Source organism: Nuphar pumila, chromosome 16 (assembly GCF_984573655.1).
Source record: "Nuphar pumila chromosome 16, dmNupPumi1.hap1.1, whole genome shotgun sequence".
Taxonomy (NCBI): domain Eukaryota; kingdom Viridiplantae; phylum Streptophyta; class Magnoliopsida; order Nymphaeales; family Nymphaeaceae; genus Nuphar; species Nuphar pumila.
Window position 1 is genome coordinate 77,971,326 of NC_143264.1, and position 15,591 is coordinate 77,986,916.

The following is a 15,591-nucleotide window of genomic DNA, read 5'->3' on the forward strand; positions in this document are numbered from 1 at the left end:
CCAACACAAGGCATTGTGCATTACAGCTCCTACCAGACAAGCAGAGCCCCGGTTGGTACTATAGGAGGTCGTAGTTAGCAAATCTAGTATTGAGTGCAAGCACAAAGGAGGGCCCATCTCACATCAAGTATCTTCTCAACATCTTACACTCTTCAAAAGCGTTTCACTATCATTTTCATCATCAACTGCCCTCATACCAACGATGATCACCATTACCACATCCATCAGCCCTCATAACCTTTTTAGGTTTTGCTAAACCTAAATTATGATCAGGTCACATGAAGGATCCACGAACCAAAAGTTCAGAATCCATGATCAAAAAGACTCCAAAAGATGACGAGAGAAAGAGGAGCCTAGAAGATGGCGTTCCCCTTGAGATGCCAAAAAAGGGATTGATTAAGTGATACAAGTTTCTATGTTTGTATCCTAGATTAGCTATTCTTTCTATTTTGACAAGAACCGTGTCTAAAGGGAAAACACCTAACTACTGTGGTACCAACGGGCTCCGCTTGTTTGGTAGAAGCTGTTAGTGCATGTCACCTTGTGTTGGGAGGTTGCAAGTTCAAATCCCAATGGTATGATGTATAACTGGTGGGGGTCTGCCCAACCCCAAGTTAATATTAAACGAGCAGTTAAGTGACATAACTAAGTGTCATTGTAATACTCGTAATTTTTTTGCTAATTATTTAAATAAATAAAAATGATTTATTGTCTTACGTATTGCTTTTATTTATTTAAATATGTATGTGAATTAGAATTTATGTGGTACATTTATTTGAAATGCAATTTCAAGAGAATTATAAATTTATTCAAAGTTAAAATGAAATCTGAATTTAACCCAGGGTTAAATTCATGTAAAATAAAATTTAAATTGAATTTTGGTTTGAAATTAATTTTACTTAAATTTAGATTTAGTATGTTGGTTTGGATCCGAATTAGGTTTGAAAATTTATTGAATTTGAATTCAGTATGAAATCCAAGACTTAATATGGATCTAAGATTCAATTTAAAAAAATTTATTTTTCTTAAAATTAATAAATACATTAATTAATGTAAAGAAGAAAGTCAACCTAAAAGGGTGCAACATCCCCCTAGGTGGGCTCACTCATCTTGGTTAGATTTTGGGTTTTCTAAAATCAAATCCCTTTAAAAAAAAACAAATAAATAGGCATAGCTGAGAAAAGTCAAAACTTGTTATATTGGAATCAAGGCTTGGTTTGAGAAACCTTGAGACCAATATGGATGCCTAAGAGGCAAACAAGGCAAAGAGGGACCCACATGAGATGTTCCTACCTACTTGGGATGCTAATAAAAACATTAAAACAAATATCAAACAAAGAAAAAATAAAGAAGAGAGATTTGGAAACTTTGAAATTTTTAACTTATGCAGGATTTTTTAAGAAATGAACTAGAAAAATGTGTGTGTGTGTGTGTGGGGGGGGGGGGGGGGGGGGGGGGGGGGTTGGTTAACCAACCCTTTTTCCCTAGCCTATTGGGCTGCTAAGACAAGCCCAATGGCTTGCCTTAGCAAGTCTCAAAAACCAATAAAAGGGGGAAGCCCAAGGGGAGAGGGGCGTCCCACCATATCTCTCTCTCTTGCTTGTTCTTCTTTTTTATCTCTCTCTTAGCCTCTCTTCTTCTTCAAGCTATGGAGGAAGGTCCAACCACCATTGGATTGCTAGAGGGTGCTTCACCAATGAAAGAAAGCTTGTGAATTGATAAAATTTATTTTAGAGGTAGGTACTTCTATCGTATAGACTTGAAAATGGATTTCGGGTACATCAAGATCTATGGTGATCAATGGTGGATCAGTCATAGATCTTGCATTAAAGAGGTTTTACATGTCTGTACTTGGCATACCTTATGTTGATAAGCTTCTAAATTATCATTTTTTTAATAAGATTTAATTCAGGATTTTACCAAAATCGATTTTGGAAAATTTGTGTAGTATTGTAAATTAGATGCAAATCGGTTTTGATTATGCATATTTACTGATTTGTATACATGATTAGATGAATTATGATATTGAAGATGATGTGTATGAGGATTTGATAGATTTAAATTAAAATTCGTTTTATTAAATCCCATGTTGGTTTATGAAAAAATTATTTTTCTAAATATGTGATTTAGCTATTGGTAAAAACATAATTTTGGGTATGTGTTAATGCATGCATCAATTTCTAGTTCATGTTAGAGCACCATGTTTGCCTGATTATGTGTACCATGCTTAGGAATCCATGTTAGATGTATTTAAATGTGTTTTAATGTAAATGCTTTAATTCAAAAAATGGGATATATGTTGTTTGTATTTTCCTAACCGAACAACGTCGGTGTGAAAATTATAGTATTCAAGCAAATCATATTATGATGGAATCCTTTTATGTAGGTCGTATAAACATGCACATGAAGTCTTAGTACATAGGGCTTGGTCCAAAAGTCCATTGTTTGAGGATTATAGCTTTTGTAATACGAACCAGAAAATCTAGCCTGTGTACAAAACTGAATATGGTAAATGTTACCCAAAAAAATCCAATAAATCCATTTATGATTTTTTTTGTTGGTTTTTTGATATGTGATGTTAGGCAACTTGTATATCTCATGAAAAATAAGGAATAAAATGTAACTCTTGTCAGTAAGTACAAAAACTTCATTTAAGTTGGTAAAATTCTGTTGCTTGCAAAAAACCAGGATATGTGTAGTTCTTTGTTAGGGATTCAGTCCAAAATAATTTAAAAAATACTGGCAAGGAGTTTTACAGCAAGAGTAAATTCTATTAAAAGATGTAAGATAAACTATCATAAAAAACGGAGAAAATTATAGATCTTCAAAAAAAGTATTAAATCATTGTTTGTTTTGAGAATAAAATTTTGCACTTGTGTAATTTGATAGAAAAAACAATTTCTATCCAATAAATTTTATAGTAAAAATATAATATATTTTTCAGATTTTTCAATTGAAAATATTAGGTGTCACCTAGAATTTTTAACAACCTTGTGGTGCGTTGTGTAAAGCGTAACAGAGCCTGGAACAAAAATGTATGTTCTATTAATTATTGCTTTTATGCATTGAATATGAACCTATGCTATGAAATACATATCATGCTTACATGAACGGTATGAATGTGTAATTCAAAGTACTACTTCAAACTTTATGCATTTGATGTATAGTAACATGATAAATGTGTATGCATAATGATTATGAGGAATGCCATGCTTACTTGATGTGATGTTTTATGATGAGGTGAACCATATGTGATGGCAAATTGTATGTGTGAGGCATGGATGACATGTTATGAGCATATACATGTTGTATGTATATATCATGTTGGTTGTGTTGTGGGTTATGAGAGACCTTATGTGCACATGGCTCATGAGTGAGCCTAGGTTATGTGAAATCACAATGGTGGTTATGTGTACCGTAATATGAATGATTGTTATAAATGATGATACATACTTAAACCTCAAGGGATGAATGACTCAAGGGTACTCCCAATAGAATTATGTTACCAAGAGTCGGGACTCAAGAGTATTTTGAAGCGGGGATAGGTTCTTAAGAGCCTGGTTTTGAATGAGTTAAGGTTTATCTTAAGTAGGTTGTAAGAGCGTCCTTAATGAAAACTTAAGTTGGAGAGCCTGTGGTACTGAGGCACTTGAGTTGACTAGCGAGTCTAATTAAGTAACATTAAGTAACTCGTTTAAACCAATTGTCTACCTTAGAGAGGGTAGGCAGTATACACAATCGAGAAAAAAATTAATTATTTTAGAGGGTGAGGTATCTCTTTAGTTCTCCTTCATCGACATACGAAACTAGGACTACTTGATGAAACCTAGGTAGGTAGCTCCATGACTCTATAGAGTAGGAATCAATTCCCTAGAATACTGATGTATCTCTTAGTTGTGGACCGACCTAATGGGTTTTCATAGTTTCTTCTAAGTTATTGAGCACAATAAAACACATTGCATAATTAACACCCTCTTGGATTGGTTGAATCAAAGTTGAAGTCCCTGAGAGTGTACCCCTTCAAGAAGAGAAAAGAAGAACGATGCATTAGTAATGAAGTTCACATGTTTCATACTAAAGTGCATGAAATGAAAGTATGTAATGGTGTATGGTCTTGATTATTGATGAGTTTGAATGCATGTATAGTGATAAATAGTAAGTTAGTATTGTGTATTTACATGTTTGCTCATTTATATTTGAATATAATTGAGATCTATGATATATGCTTGTTTATATGCAAATTGCATGCTTTATGTTCTTGAAATTTCTTTTCTTGTTTATATGGTGAAGTATTACTTACTGGGGCATGGGTTGACCCTTTACTTTTATAATTTTTTAGGCAATGAGTAAGGTGGTGATGCGGTATGCTTGTGGTGATGCCAAGACAGTCATCATAGCTCTATTTTCGAATCTATGACCCTTAGTTTTAACCCTTGGGCAATTGAGATATCTTAAATGTTAATATTTTGTTAAGACTTTGATTTAATTTATAATTGGATGTTTTAAATTTAAATGAATGATTTTGGTTAAACATATATTTTAATCATATGGATGTGTGTTGTGATTTATTTGTAACCTGCCCAAGTTTGTTCGAGTTTGCATATGACTTGTATATCACTTTCGTTGATTAAAAAAAATTCTAAAAGTTTTTTATATAAATTTAAAGTATTACAATCATACCCAATCACATGACAGTATTGGACAGGGCCTACAGTTAGAGAGCGCAGCACCCACATGAAATGTTGTCATGTGATTGGCTATGACACTTAGCTGTGGCACAAAGTTGCTCATTGGATCCTTGCTCATCTAAGCCCAGCTTGCTTATATAAAAAAAGGGTGCAACCTTAACTCTCTTTCTCTCACTCTCTCTCTCTATAATATATATATATATATATATATATATATATATATATATATATATATATATATATATATATATATATATAACATGTAAATTGGGACTGTTTGAACTTACCAGGACCGTTCGATCTGAATGGTCCATATTTATTAGGGTTACCCAGGGTTAGGGGTCAGGTCCCTTTCTTCGATTTTGAAGAATCGAGACTCTCTCCTCTCGCCCTCTCAGCCAAGGTCCCCCCATCGCCAGCCACAACCGTCACCATCGTCGACCCTCTCCCTCTCCTTGTTTTTTCCCATTTGCCATCACACCCCCTCTCTCTCTCTCTGCCCCTTTCTCTCTCTCTCGTTCTCCACCCCTGCCAGATGCTGCTGAAGGCTTGCATCGGAGGAGCCGAGCTCCATCAAAGGCCTCTCCTTGTGTTTTTCCCTTTGCCATCACACCCTCTCTCTCTCTCCCTCTCCTCTCCCTGTATTTGCCCTTTTGCCATCACACCCTCTCTCCATCCTTGTTACGTGTTAAAGAAATCGTGCATTTGCATTGTTTCTCTTTTGCATTCCATTTTGGTGTTGGATCATTTTGATGGTTTGTCCAGACCAAACTTTTGAAGATAAGAGAAACCCATGAATGAAAATGTCCAAACAGGCACAGGCATGAGGGCTGCAGCTGTTTCTGAAAGGGGGGATTCTGTTGATCAACTTTGCAATGCCAGGAAAATTCAAGCCCATAACTTACTGTCTAAAGATGCTCTGTGGACAGAGCCGGACCTGTCAAGAGGCCGACGAGACTTGGGCCTCAGGGCTAAAAAAAAATTTAGGGGCCCATTTTTAATAGGGATTCTATTTTCATTAGGGGCCCCAAAAAAATTGGAGGCGTTGCCCTCGAACTCCTAATATTAATAGGGGGCTAAAAAAATTTCGAAGCATTGCCCCCAAACTCCTACTATTAATAGGGAGCCTATTTTTAGGGAGCCCATTTTTAATAGGGGCTCAACAAAATTCGAGGCCCTGCTCCCGAACTCCTATTATTAATAGGGAGCCTATTTTTAGGGAGCCCATTTTTAATAGGGGCTCAAAAAAATTCGAGGCCCTGCCCCCGAACTCCTATTATTAATAGGGGGGCTATTTTTAGGAAGCCCATTTGTAATAGGGGCTCAAAAAAATTCGAGACTCTGCCTCCGAACTCCTACTATTAATAGGGGGCCCATTTTTTCGGTCTGCCTCATGCCCATAAAACACAGGTACGGCCCCGCCTGTAGTCAACTGTGGAGAGAAAACTATTTTGTTCTAATAATCTTAGGAAGATAAGCAATAAAGTAGGATTTTTTTAGTGGAACATGAATTTGTCATTGGTGTCTATTGTTTTTTTTTGGAAAGGCAATCTGAGGTTAGGCAGACCTCCACCAGTTAATATACAATCGTACACTGGGGTTTTGAACCTGCAATGTTCCACCACAGGGAAACGTGCAATGGCAGCTCCTACCAACCACGCGGAGCCCCAGTTGGTATTGATGTCCATTATTATCATTGGCATAAGGAGCATGCTTACTATTTCTCCTGTTTTTTGCTTATGAAACACAAACATTGAAGGATTATCATCCTCTTGATGGCAGGGTTGATTTCTTTGCTTTTATATTCTGGCTTAACCTTAGGGGTGTCAATTTTCAATGTAAAAGAGAAGAAAAAACTTATTTTACCGGGTCCGGTCCGGTTCATGTAATTTTTATAGGATCTGGGTATGGTCTGGGTCTGGTTAATGTAATTCTTGTAGGATTTGGGTATGGTTTCTCTTATCATGGGTCTAATTGGACCTGGATCTGGGTATGATTTCTCTTATCGTGGGTCTAATTGGGCCTGGATCTGGGTTTTGGTTCCACCTGAGTCCGAACCAAACCCGACTTTTCGACACCACTACTTAATCCTAGCTGGCCTACAGGAGAAAGGGAAAAAGCTCTATTAATTCAGTGGATATTCTTTGTTATTGATTGCGCTGATGATGTCTTACGTTGATATGTATGCTGTGAAACGAGAGAGAGAGAGAGAGAGAGATGTCAGTGATGGTTTACACTCGAAATAAACAGTACAATAGAAAAAACTGAAACCCCTCTTAGATGAAAAACAGGCAGGCAAAGGTGGAACTTGGAACGCCTGAGAACTCATGGCCTGGACTTGAAGGGGATGGCCCTGATCACAATTTGATGGTAGATGGCAGCAAGGGCAGCACCAATGAAGGGGCCAACCCAGAAAATCCAATGGTCATGCCAGGCATGGAGTTTGTTGAAGATGATGGCAGCTCCAAGACTCCTAGCTGGGTTAATGCCAGTTCCTGTGATGGGGATGGTAGCCAAGTGGACAAGGAAGACAGCAAACCCAATAGGCAGAGGAGCCAAGATAGGGACGTGAGAATCCCTAGCGTTTCTCTTGGCATCGGTGGCAGAGAAGACGGTGTAGACGAGCACAAATGTGCCGACGATTTCAGCACCGAGGCCGTCGCCCTTGGTGTAGCCCGGCTTCACAATGTTGGCACCACCATCGCTTGTCTCGTACAGCGTTTTCCCGTAGCCTTTGACAACACCAGCACCGCAGATGGCGCCCAGGCACTGCATCACCATGTAGAAGATGGCCCTGGTGAGGGACAGCTTCCTCGCCAGAAACAGCCCGAAGGTCACAGCAGGGTTTATGTGCCCACCAGAGATACCGGCGGTGCAGTAGACGAGGGCAAAGATCATACCACCGAAGGCCCAAGCGATGCCTTGGATGCCGACGGTGCCTCACAGGCTGGGGGACCTGTTGACGCCCATGACGGTGAGGATGGTGATGTAGAGGAAGAGGAAGGTGGCCATGAACTCGGCGATGCCCGCCCTCCAGAAGGACCATGACTGGATCTCGCCGGGCTCGAACAGGGGCGCCGGTGGTGCCTCCTTGTAGTCCTTGTCCTGCGCGGACGTGCCTATGGGCTGCCTCTCCGATTACTTGTTGGCTCCTACCCTTACGTCTTCCTCCTTTCCCTCCATTTCTGCTTTTTTTTTTTATCTCCTTCCTCCTCTCTCTTGCCTGTTTGGAGTTTCGCTGCGCTCTGATTTCAGAGAGAGAGAGGTGTGTCTAAAGGACCGGAAATATGACAAAGATTGGGGCCTAAGGCTGAGAAATGAGACGCTCGTGGTGGTTTGGCTCATGCATGAGATGTAAAGAGCTTCTTTGAACTTGTAAAATGGGCTCATCAGGTCGAACACGAACAGCAGATGTTTAGCTCGACTTGGCTCGTATAGGTTGGAGAGGAGATTAGGTCCAAGCAGCGTGACAAATATCGCGAGATTTATGAAAATCTCATGATAATATCGCGAGAAATTGCCTGAAAGTTTAAAAAGGCAATTTCTCGCGAGATTTTCAAAATATCGCAAGATTTATGAAAAACATAAATACCACAATTTAAACGTGATATTTACGTTTTAAACGGCTATTTATTGCAAAAAAAATCCTATATTTTTATTTTTAAATATTTTTTTATTAATATTTTCTTATAAAAAATAATTTTTATATTTTTAATTAATTTTTTATTGCCAAGATTTTGCTGAAAAAAATGCACGATTTATGGATTTTTTTCAAATTTTCATGAGTTTTTTGAAAAAGAAAGAAATTGCCGATAAAAACCTTTGTCACTATGGGTCCAAGGGGCCTTAGACAGAAAACTGTCCGAGTCACCTTGAATGCCGTCCATCAAGAAAGGGAACGGCATCCAAAAACATACTAACAGCTTCTTTTTGTTGAGCCATTCATTTTCCTGCGCCTGATGCCTTTCATCTAAAAAAATGAACAGCATTAGAAAGACTTGTGGGGCCCATCCAGGTGCAAGCCATCTTATTCTATGGATTTTAGGTGCAGTTCATCTTCTTGATGAACGGCATCCAAGATGCCTTGGACAGTTTTCTCTCTAAGGCCCCTTGGGCCTGATCTGCTCTCGGTTGTTACGTAGCAGTAAATATGTTTTAGAGATATTTTATATCACATAATGTAGTGTAAAATAAACACTGGAAGTGTTTAGCTTGCAAGCAACAAACTCTATTGCTTCATTTTTCTTTAGAAAAAAGAAACTCTATTGCTTCTATCTTTGTAACAAGGCTTTGTTTAATAGATTGAGTTTAGATCTTATTACTTTCATCTTTAAAACAATATTCTTTATGATCCTGGTAGGCTGGCGTAGCAGTAGAACGCTCCTGTAGAAGAAGAATCGTCACTACCTATTAAGGCCTTTTTGCAAATTGACCCATAATTTATTGCCAATTTGCCAGATAGTACCCCCTTGTGCCATTTTGCAAATTGATTCCTGCCTTTTCATTAACCCTTTGTAAATCAGTCCTTGAAGTTAACAACCGACTGTTAAAGGGTAGACACCCCCAGGGGGATTGGCATAGTGGGGTGCCGATGCCCAACATAAACCCTTGGGGCTGGGGTCTTAGCCTCAGAGTCTTACCCATCAGCAGGACCAGAGGCAGAGCTGGGGGAGGGCGAAATAGTTAAAAAAATATTTTTTTTTAAAAGCCCAGTCCTAGCCCAGCCCTGATTCCATATGAAATAGATTTTTATCCATTTTTTTAGCCCAGTCCAGTCTTAGCCCAGCCCTGACTGCAGCAAATAGTTTGATTTGTCCATATGAAATAGATTTTTATTAATAATTGTAGCCATTTTTTATTTTATCTCAATTTTTTTTTTATGGCAGGTTGAGCCAGGGTGATCAGGTCTTCATGCTGGATGTAATTTCTTCAGGTTATAAATCCAAAAAAAACTGTTAAATGGAATTTGCAAAATGTGAATAAAGTAGGAACTAATTTGCAGAAAAATTTAATACACTAACAACTATTTGATGAAGGGCATTTTGGAAAACAGTTAACCATGGTTAAACTAACAGCTGTTGACAGAAAGACTAGTTTGTAATAACAGTGAGAAAGGCGATTGACTGATTTGCAAACTGGCATAAGGCATGAACTATTTTGCAAACTGGCTTATATAGTTTGTAAACAACACACTCTCTCTCTCTCACTCTCTCTCTGATAGTCACTCCTTTTTGGGAGACTTATCAAAGATAAGAGAAGTTGCTTAGGCCAGTGAAATTCCATGAATAGAGATTTCACTTTTAAGCTATAACACATTTTCAGGAGTTGAGATCAGGTGATATTGAAAATCACCACAATGGTGCTTTTTCAATATCCACCCTCATTAGGGTGGTACCTAGCACCACATGGAGAGCCCTTTTAGGCTCCTCTCAAGGTCATTTTTGTACTACCATAGCTTTTCCCTCGAGGGCATTTGCGTACCACCCAGGTTTTTGGTGGTACACATAGTGACAAACGTTTTTATCGGCAATTTCTTGTTTTTCAAAAACTCCTAAAAAATTGAAAAAAAATAATAAATCTCGTGTTTTTTTAGGCAAAATCTTGAAAATAAAAAAAACAATTTAAAAATATATAAAATATTTTTATAAGAAAATATTAATAAAAAATATTTAAAAATAAAATACATGATTTTTTTTGCAATAAATAGCTGTTTAAAACATAAATATCACGTTTAAATCACGGTATTTATGTTTTTTTCATAAATCTCACGATATTTTGAAAATCTTGTGAGAAATGGCCGTTTTAAACTTTCAGGCAATTTCTCACAATATTATCGCGAGATGAAAATCTCACGATATTTGTCACCATGGTGGTACGGACATGCCACCGTACAGGATGTGTATTGAAAATCACCACTAGTGGTTATTTTCAATATATCATCTGATCCCATTAAGAGGGTGTTTTTGAGAGGGCCCAAAATATCGAAACAACTCATGAAGTGTGTAATGCCCGCGGGAATCGAACCCCAACTGCCTGTCAGACAGCCGAGTCATGTTCCAACTAGGCTAACCCTTCGCGTCGAGGGCTCCATTGATAAGTAGGGATGGCAGTGGACCGGAAAGCGGGGCGCCGCCCCGCCTTGCCCCGTTTGGACCGGGGATGAAGGGTATGAAACGGGGATGGAGGATAAAATTCATCCCCGTCGCGGAAGCGCGGCGGGGGTGGACATGCACTTTTCCCCGCGCCGCCCCGTCCCTGCCACGATCCCCGCCTAATCCCCGCCCCGACCACTTTTCCCCACAATATCCCTGCCCCGCCCCGCCTCATCCCCGTTTGGACCGGGGATGAAGGGTATGAAACGGGGATGGAGGCAGGGGTGGAGGATAAAATCCATCCCCGCCACAGAGGCGGGGCGGGGGTGGAGGATAAAATTTTGAGGCAGGGCGGGGGTGGAAACCTTGTCCCCCGCCCCACTGCCATCCCTATTGATAAGGCATAATTTCAAAGGAGAGAGAGAGAGAGAGATTGTATTTTGATGACTACAATGGATGTAGAAAAAGTCACTTGTATTTTATCTGAATAAAGTTGATGTACCCTTTTGAAGCATCAGAACCAAGGCAAAGTTGTTTTCGGTGCCCTTTTTCTGGAGAGAGAGACATTGCTTCATTGATGACTACTCTTGAAAATACTGCTGACCACAATGGATGTAGAAAAAGTCACTTGTATTTTATCTGAATAAAGTTGATGTACCCTTTTGAAGCATCAGAACCAAGGCAAAGTTGTTTTCGGTGCCCTTTTTCTTATGACTTTCCATTTCCTTTGTTCTATAATGATCACCAATGAGCAAGTCTGAAAATTCCTGCAAGCCCTCCGGGTTGAGATTCAAGGGCTGAATTCAAGCAAGTACCTGATTCCCGTATCACCATAATTTCATCCTCCACGTTCTTTTGCCTGTTTGTTTCTTGCTTTTTCCACATAAAAAAAGAACAAGAAAATCTTTTTGAGGGCTTCAAGAAAATCTTTTTTGAGGGCTTCAAGAACAAGAAAGTCTGAAAATCCATTATGTTTGCTGAAAGTACTCGAAAGATGATAATTATGTAGCTTGTGAGCGTTTTGTTCATTCACCGCACAGATCCCAAATCCCTCAATTCAATCCCCACCAAGATCGAACCCTAATTGGCCCACCATATAGTGGCAAATCTTGGGAGAGCGGGAAGTAGGTACATACCGCAAGCAAACAAACGGTTTTCGAGATGTTTTTCGTAAATCAGACCCTGCAGATGTATTCAGCATAGTCTTTTTGTAAGGAAATGATACTTCGGTCGAGTTTTTTCTATAAAAACATGAATTTTTATGCTTGCTATTTGTGAAAATTTTAGATCATCCAATTCCAAGCATTATAAAAATTCATCAATGTGTTGAAATATGACAATCTAAGAGTCCGTTCCTATAAAATCAAGCATGCACAATACATCTGTATGGTCAGATCATAGTGACAAAAGTTAAAAAAAACGCAAAATCTAGTTGAAAAATTTCATAAATTGAATGTTTTTTTGGCAAATTCTTGGGAATAATAAATAAATAATATAATATAAAAAAATAAATTTTATAAGAAAATGTAAATAAAACACATTTAAAAATAAAAATCTCAAGAGTTTTTATAACACTTATAAATTTTATCGGCTAAATAAACTTGAAATTTCATGTTCAGAGGTTAGTACGTGGATATTCTCATAGTTTTATTTTAGTCTTATTTGGATCTCGGATATCCTATTCAGATCCTCGATATTGGATCCTGACATCTTAATTGGATAATAGATTTCAGTTAATGGTTCGGATCCTTAATATCGGGTCCTCGATGCCATAGTGAATTTTATATTGGATCCAAAGCATATTATGTGGATCCATGAATTTCAAATTAGATCTTGAATGGAAAAAATCCTCTATTGAATCCATAACATTGTTTTTGGATCCGTAATAAACTACCGGATGTTTGGATCCACATTAACTTATTCGAATATTTGGACATCAGAAAGTTCAATATTTTAATGTGGATTTCACATCGAAATCTTGTGGATCCAACTAAAATTTTATTTTTGGATCCATAGCAAACTGTTTGGATCCATACCGAAAATCTCGAAGCATCATAATTTAATATTAAAAGATTCGAATCATTTGGGTGGATCTGGATAACTTATGTGGATCCATGAATGTATTGGATCATGGATCCATATCACACTAACACACATCACAGAGTGGTCCAAATAAAAAAAAAATCGGATCCTTGGATCCGGATGACCTAGAGTTGGACCCAAAACGTAAATGGGTTGCGGTTGACAAGTGTGGGAGATCCAAACTTATAGAAAAAAAAAATGAATGGATCACGTTAAAAAGGGAGGGTGGTGTGTGTTCTCCCCTGAAGACGGTCGTTAGCCACGGTGCGTGTTCGGGGGTCCCAATGAGCGCCATGTATATAAGCACATGGGGCTTGTATTCCCATGTGTGTCAGCATCACTTAGCATTGGAGTCTGGTGCTGTTGCAAAGACTTAAATACCCTTTCTTGCTATTCTTGCCATGAAATGATGGTTTGAGAAAATGACAAAAATGTCCTCCATTCAAAAAAAAGAAAACAATTGTTCAAGAAAAGGACAAAAAAAACCTCCATCCAGAAAGTCGAGGATGATGTTAACTCTTCAAAGTCCAAACGTTCCGTTTTTGCCCTAAGCAGTAAACTTTTGCACCATTTGATGTAACAGGAGCTCCCTTTGATGACGCAAACTTTGTCACCGGAGTAGCAGCCTTTGCCGTCATCTCGAATCGAGGTTCCCGCCTTGGTTTTTAGCTTATGTTACAACACTTTGCTACCTTCTCGTTTCTGCCTTGTGTTACTAAACATTCCCGGGTTCGTGATCGATTGGTTCGATCATTGCTGGGCGTCATAGGGGCATTTGTAGGCCATCTCTTTTTACAGTCTTCTCTTCTTTTTCGTTGTCGTTAGGCATTATGGAAGAAAGCAATGTCGCACAAACATTTCAACAAGTGCCATTGAGGCGTCGTGAGTACCTTTTCATGTCATCATGCTATCGTTGAAGAACGTATGTCATCGTGAGTGCCATTAAATTGTTGTTTTATTATTGTAGGTGGATCTTGTCCTTTCAATGGTTGGAAACTTAACGATATTTGTAAGACGCTGGGACCTGTTGACAAGAATGCTTGGTTACAGATGCGAGGAAGTGCCTCTACCCCATTCGGTATCCTCCATTCACTCAGTATATACAATGTATCGCAAATCGCGGTTGTAGTAACATCGATTTGTGAGATATTGTTTTGTTTGTTAATATCATTTTTTAAGCTATTATGCTGAATTTTCTTATCGATTTGTAATATATTTTGCGATATGTATATCAATCTGTAAGATATTATTTGTAGTGTCGACTTGTAAGCTATTATGCTGAATTACCGTATCGATTTGTAATATATTATGCAACATGTATATCGATTTGTAAGATATTATTATTTTTTAGTATCAATTTGTAAGATATTTGTAGAAAGATTTTTAAAACGTGTGCGTGCATAAATACATTGTTACACACATGCGGTGGTGAATTTCGCATTCAAATCGCTGCTCATTTAGCGATTTATATTAAAATCGCTTTACAACATCGTAGATATAATTAAATCGCTATCGTCAACACACATATACGACAAATCGTTTCTTTTATTGGCATGGTAAGTAACAACTCGATGCATAGTTTAAGCAAATAACAAATCGTCGTTGCTTTTATACTGTGATTCATTCAATCATTTCTTTGACTTGCTTAACCTTATTGGTATCCGTTATTATATGCATCTTGAATAAATTGCAGTAAACATAAGTGCTTGCTAATGCAAATTGATATCTTGCTTATAACAGTGGTGAGCTTATCATCTGGTTGTAATGAAGATGATCCATCTCAATCATTTGAAAGATGTGGAGAAGTGAACATCTGTATTAATGACGCACCTTAAGAAGTGAACATGTGCACTAATGATGCACATGATAACAAAGGTGCAGGCATTGGATTTACTCTTGACTTGAATGTTCTAACAGAAGAAATGCAATTCGATAATGAGGTAGACGATCATGGCATCACACTTGATAAAGGTGCAAACACTGAGAATGTACATGATAGTACACGTGACTCTGTTCCCGTAGAAGGAATGCAGTTTAATAATAAGGATGCTGCACATAAATTTTATAATGATTATGCCTTAAAATTTGGCTTCAGCATTAGAAGGTATTTTTGGTCAAAAAATGCACAGGATGTCGTGGTGAGAAAGACATATGTTTGTTCTAAGAACTGTTGGAAGAAGTCAAGTGAAAATACAACAAGGAGCATGCCAGAATCAAGATATGGATTCTGGTGTTAAGAAGACTTCCGAATGAGAAATATATAGATTGTACTTTAATCAGTGATCATAACCATGATTTATCTGTTTCATTTATGTCTCCCATGTCAAGGTCACATCATAAAGTAACTGAAGCGCATGTCACAATTGCTGAAACAGCTAATAGCGCCGGCATTGCACCAAGGAAGATGTATAATTTGTTTGTGCGCATAGATGGTGGTCGCGAGAATATGCCATTCACACCTATGGATCTAAGAAACCACTTGAGAAGGAAGATGACAAATAACATGAAGAATGAAGAAATATGTTCTTTGGTTGACTATTTACAGAAGAAATCAAGCATTGACCCTGATTTCTTCAACTGGATGAAGATGAATATGCTGTGAATATGTTTTGGGAAGATTTAAAGTCAATTGATTATGAATGCTTCAATGATGTGCTTATTTTTTATATGACAATGAAGATTAATACTGAACAGTGACCATTTGCGTAGTTTGTCAGAGTGAACCATCA

General features: G+C 38.0%; 1 pseudogene; it reads right to left on the reverse strand.

Moving 5' to 3' along the window:
• Positions 1-181: 181 nt before the first annotated feature.
• On the reverse strand, positions 182-7,871 carry LOC149813723 (aquaporin PIP1-2 pseudogene; annotated as a pseudogene).
• Positions 7,872-15,591: the final 7,720 nt, after the last annotated feature.